The sequence below is a fragment of the Otolemur garnettii genome, unplaced genomic scaffold (genome assembly GCF_000181295.1).
Source record: "Otolemur garnettii isolate 467f Iridium unplaced genomic scaffold, OtoGar3 scaffold00084, whole genome shotgun sequence".
NCBI lineage: Eukaryota > Metazoa > Chordata > Mammalia > Primates > Galagidae > Otolemur > Otolemur garnettii.
Genome location: NW_003852479.1, coordinates 1,208,837 through 1,214,970, shown reverse-complemented (window position 1 = coordinate 1,214,970; position 6,134 = coordinate 1,208,837).

Below are 6,134 nucleotides of genomic sequence, written 5' to 3'. Positions count from 1 at the left end.
AGCAACCTCTGCACTAACCTTTTATTGAGACCATACAACTCAGGTGAGGGGAGTAATTAACAAATGACTACATGCTGAAGGCTTGGACTCTTTCTCCACAAGGAGCACGTGTGGATGAATGGCCCTAGGGCCCACCCCTCAGCTGCAGATCATCTTGCTCAGAGGTCGTCTGACTCTTGGCATCCCCTACATACTGCTTAAAATAAACCAACCCATCATTAAACATGGCTGAAATATATTGTCACTACATCAACATGCAATGGGACACATTAATTTTATGCATTTCATGAATGCTGTTATAACTACCATAATGCTATTATACACTTCATGAAAACTATTATAATAGTTTCTGGGTGAGCAGGGGTAAAGTAAATTAAGCAAAACACTAGGTAGACATCAGAATAGCAGGTGATTCTTGTTACAGTGGGTTTTCCTAGCAGATATAAGGATTCATAATATAGACAATAAATTATCTCAAAAGGAATTCAAATTCAAAAATCAATAACTGGTTTTCTTTACACCAGGGGAATATCTAATAGCAGCAATCAGTAAGGAGGACAACTTCTGACCTGATACATTTAGCCAAAACGATTTCAATTTCTGTCTCCAAGCATAATTTAGCACTTCTTTTCCATCTTATTACTTTGAAAATTTTTCATTAGAGATTCAAGGCTTTTCAGAAATGAAAGTCACTGTAGAAATCATTATGAGAGAGAACATCTGTTGGAGAAACCTTATACAGTTAAATTTGAATTTGGTTTAAACACATAACAAAGGTGATTGTTATATTATACTAATGATCTTTTGTTTAATGAAAACAAAGTCAATAAAAATTGGTGTTGTGTATTGGTATTCTAAGTGCTTTAAGAATTATGGTATTTTAGAAGAACTGGGTAGATTTTTACCCTGATACTACTATAAGATAAAATAGATTTGTCAGCCAATCAATAGTGCAAAGGAGGAAAACGCTTCTTCTCTGAAGAGTAAAAGACAACTGCTGTTTCAATCACCACTTTAACAGCCCTGTTTGCATTCAACCAATGAATTGCTAATTACAACTGATTGTTATCTGTATATAAAAACAACTTAAAAATATCGTCCATGTCTTCCTTCCTGAATTTTATCAACAAAATATCTCTCTGCCCTTGAACACAACAAAACTGAATTATATATTTGAACAATATTCTATAAGTTTGATTCTTCCTAAGAGGTCAGATTAACCTTTCAGACTGTACAAATTAAGAAAGTTTTGCTACATGTAAAAAGAAGCCCTTGGCTGAAAATCTCATCTTGATTACTATTTTTCCAATAGAAGAATTAATTCTAAAATTAAGGAAACTTTTAAAAATGCAATCCAGAAATAAGGCCAAATTAGTTCGTTCTAATTCCAATGTTAGGTTTCAAGTTTCACATCTTTCTACCTTTATAATAATGACCCTTGCAAATAAGTTTTGAAAACAAATATGTGAAAAAACAAAGGAAATAACAAAGAGTCAATGATGGTACTTGCTAGGAAAGCATATTTTGAGATGACAGGAAGGGGAGTCAATTGTCCCCTTTGATCCTCTGATCAGTCCAGTTCAGTTTATGCTGACAGAGGGAAGGCCTCTTCCAATGTTTCTTGACCCTGAGTGACCTTCAGTTCAAAATATTCTTTATGCCAATGAGTCATATTTGGGGGCAATATTTCTTAAGCTCTTTTAAGAGTGCGAACAAATCACCCCCAGTTAAGAATCACTGGCTTAATTGTTGAAAATTAAATTGCTGGAACCCACCTCCAGAAATCTGGACTCCACAAATATGAAAGGATATCTGTCTTCTTACAACTACCCTGGGTGTTTCTTATGTGTAACTCTGGGACTGCTTTTAGGACCCACTCAATACTTTATTTGCAAGCAACATTGATCTGGGAAGAAAGAGACTTTCAGAAAAGGCTGAGCATGCCACAGTTTGATTTTGACAGACTTATTGAGTATCCAAAGCTAAAAGAGAGCCACCAATGGCCTCTTACTAATCAGAAAACCTTGCACTTTTTCAAGCATCACAGCATATAAAGTGGTTTCATGAATTCTCTCAACAATTCTCTGAGGAAGATAGGAAAAATACATACCAACAGGCTTCCACAATCATTTCTAAGCCATTAGGATTTAAATTTCTAGCTTTTGTGATATGAATAGCAATACAACAAAAGCTAATCAAGTCTTTCAACTGTAGGGCATCCCTAGAGAAAATAGACTTGGGGGCTGTCTTTCTAAAATCAGTCAGAATTCAACATTTAGAACTTTTCATATCTAAATAGTAGTTTTTTCTGTGATATACATACTTCTATTCTTCAGCAGGTACAATTTAATCAAACAGGTTAGTTCACTATAAATAAGGCATTATTAAGGAGTTCTGTTGGGTTCCAAGGCAACTGCCTGCATTCTAAAATGCCCTGGGTCCTCGGTTCTTGGAGCATTCTCTGTTGAAAATGACCAGACAGTCCAAAGTAAGGGGAGCATGAGACAAAGTTTATTGAGGAAGAGAAAGATGGGTTTACAGAGAAAGAGCAAGGTGTAGGCTGTCAGAGATGGATGCCTTCGTGACAGCCAGGGAACCGGCCCCCATTGTCACAAAAAAAGAAAAGGCAAAGTAGCCCAGGTTGTGGCTGGTGGTTCTCTTTTATACCATCTGGGCTGGGCTCACCTTGTGGTTCAGGGGTTGCTTTGGAACCAGAGTCTTACTGCACACAGTTAGAGAGCTCATGAGCCTCTCTAAGAGCCCACCGGGCTGCAGACACAATGTAGATGTTAGCTAGTGACATGATCATTAGCCTTAAGGCTGTCCTAGGTCACCTTTAAGGTGATATCACACCTGTTGCTGGGCTAGAGTGTCCTCTGCATCCTTTTGCAGTTGGCAGGCTAAGTTATGACTGGTAGAGTTGTAGGGTGATCTGTCCTCCTCAGGTGTAAGAATCACTTGGGACAGAATTAAGGTGGGCAGCATAGAGATGGGAACCCCACCCTGTCGCCCCTCTTAGGAGAGCCATTCCCAACTACCAACTACCTAACAGTTCTGTGCTCTTAACCACAGTTATCACTAACATGATATGTGAATATATGTAAATGTCAAGTCTTTCTGAAATGATTTTGGGCTTTTTCCAAACAAATAATTGAAGAATCTACTACTCATTCCAGTTAATGTATCTCTACCGATGAAACTATAGATGTCGTGGTTTTTCAGCCGTCACATTACTCTTTGTCTAGTTTATGGTCAAATAAATTCCTTTTTACCTTGGGTAACTGTCAAACCTACTCTGCACTTTGCCACTGACTTATATGAACTAAATACAAGAGTGTACATTTATTCCTGTCAAATTTATCTTCTTGGTCAAACCGAAATATCTATCCTATATATAAATGAAATAACTAAATTGGTGACAAGGTTAGATGTAAATTCCTGTGCAAGCTTGATATAGCCTCTATCTTTCCTTTTCATCTTTCTCTGAATCATTATTAAGAGTTATTTATACTTCTGAGCCTCTCAGAGCAAGAGGGAAACATAAGGACATGCCAGACAAACAGAGCAATGCCATAAATAACCGAGTGGATCAGCACACTGTATATTGGCTTTCAACAACCCACTAAATAATGTCTGCGAACATGGTATTCAAGTACAGTACTACCAGTTCCCGTCCTCTCCTTCCAGACCCACCTTGTATCAATCCTTATACTCTACTTTGTGTGGACAACAGGATCTTTCCTTGGATTTAATTTACAATTCAGTAGGATGTTCCTACCTCAAGCCTTTCCTCTCCATTATAAGGGTCACAGCTGACATCCCTATGCCAAAGGACAGGACAACAAGAGAAAAGGATAACAAATATTTTGCATGACATGGGAGCCTTCAGAATGAAGACTCAAAGGTACAGTAGAAGTTGTTTTATTTTATGCTTAGTTTTGATGAAGAAGAGACAGCCAAGTAGAAATGTGATTGGACAAAAAGTATATGAACTGATGGTAACAGACTGAATGGGCAAATCTAACAAGGCCTATCTGTTTATATTCTTCTGGACCTACCTGGGCACCTTTACTTCCTTCCAGATGTGGGCCAGATGTGGGCAGGGCCCTCCCTGGAATGAGTGTCTTATATTTTACAATCAAACAAGATATATCAGAGAACAAATAACCCCATTAAAAAGTGGGGAAAAGTCATGAACAGAAGTTTTTCAAAAGAAGATAGACAATGACCAATTATCATGTTTAAAAAGTTCAGGATAACTAATCATCAGGGAAATGCAAATTAAAACCACAATGAGATATCACCTTACCAATGGCTTTTTTTTTTTTTTTTTTGAGACAGAGTGTTATTATGTCACCCTCGGTAGAGTGCCATGGCATCACAGCTGACAGCAACCTCAAACTCTTGGGCTTAAGTGATTCTCTTGCCTCAGCCTCCCAAGTAGCTGGGACTATAGGTGCCCTCCACAACACCCAGCTATTTTTTTGTTGCAGTTGTCATTGTTGTTTATCTGGCCCGGGTTGCATTCGAACCCACCTGCCTTGGTGTATATGGCTGGCACCATAACCCCTGTGCTACCAGTGCCGAGCCACCAATGGCTACTTTTTAAACATCAAAAAATAATAGATTCTGGATGGCCTGGACACAGACAAAGGAACACTTAAACTCTGTTGGTGGAGACTGCAAATTTGTACAACTTTTATGGAAAACAGCATAGAGATTCCTCAAACAACTAAAAGTAGACCTACCATTTCATCCAACAATCTGACTACTCGGTACCTGCCCAAAGGAAGAGAAGTTATTTTATCAAAAAGATACCTGTAACTAAATGTTTATTGTAGCACAATTCACAATTGCAAAGATGTGGAATTAACCTAAGTGTCCATATTCACAAGTACATTGACAAAATGTGGTATATGGAATGTGGAGAGTGGGCTGTGGCTTGGAGGGCCCCCACAGCCTCGGAAATGCTCAGGGAACAACCCCCAACAATTCTTCCTCCTTTAACAACATTCTTTCCACCTGCCAGAAGTCACGGAGTCCATGCATAATTTGCTTATTATTGTTAAACACACAGTTTTCCTCTTTAAGGTTGATTTCTACCCCATGTGTTAAGATTTACTCAACCTTGCAAAAACACTGTATAAATAAAGCTGTTTCCACAGTTCAGGTGCTGGCTGCAGCTGTCAGCTGTGTCAGCCCTCATGATGCCATCCTATCTCTCGCCTCCTGTCTTTCATGGCTTCATTTCTTCATTTCCCACCAGTTCTACTCAGGTCTACTCCTTCCTTGTGCTAGGTCATTAGAGGTCTCCTTCCTCGTGCCAGCTCCCCAGGACAGAAAAAAAAATAATGTTCTTTGCAGCAATGTGGTTGGAACTGGACACCACAGTCTTGTGAAATATCTTAGGAATGGGGAAAAAACCACAATATGTACTTTCTAACATGTTGGAACTAGTGAATGGGCACAGAGGAAAGTAAAAGTCACTGGGAATTAAGAAGGAGGTGGTAGGAGGAAGGTAGGGATAAAAACCTACCTGACAAGTACAATGAACACCATTCAGGTGGTGAGCACAGTAATAGATAGCCCTGACTCAAGCATCTGTGCATGCAACAAAGACATTTTGACCCTCTTAATATTTAGAAATTTGGAACTGATATATCAGAAAATTTATTTGTGGACTTTTTTTTTTTTTTTACACAGAAAAAGGGGAAATTATGGTAATATTTTTAGGTTTGTGTCTCACTTTGGGGACAAGGGGTTCTGGTTTCTATGACTTGCATTGGGCAAGAGGGACTCAAGAGTCTGTGACTTGCCTTGGGGTGAATGGGACTGAAAGGAGATCAGGGGAGGGTCAGAAAGAACTTTGCTTCTGAGGCCTTGGCTTTGTGATGTCGTTTTCTGGGTCCTGAGAGATCCTTCCCTTCAGACCTTCTGCAATCCAACCTATCCTTGCCTGTGAATTCTACCAATCCTCCAGTGTTCAACATGACTATCTCCTAAAAGGACATGCCCATCATTTTTGCAAAGAAATACCTTTTTCTATTGCATTCTTGTGGTAATAGATGGATACATCACTTTTCAGGTGTCCATATTGCTATGACTTCTTATTTATGTGTTACATTTGCCTAACG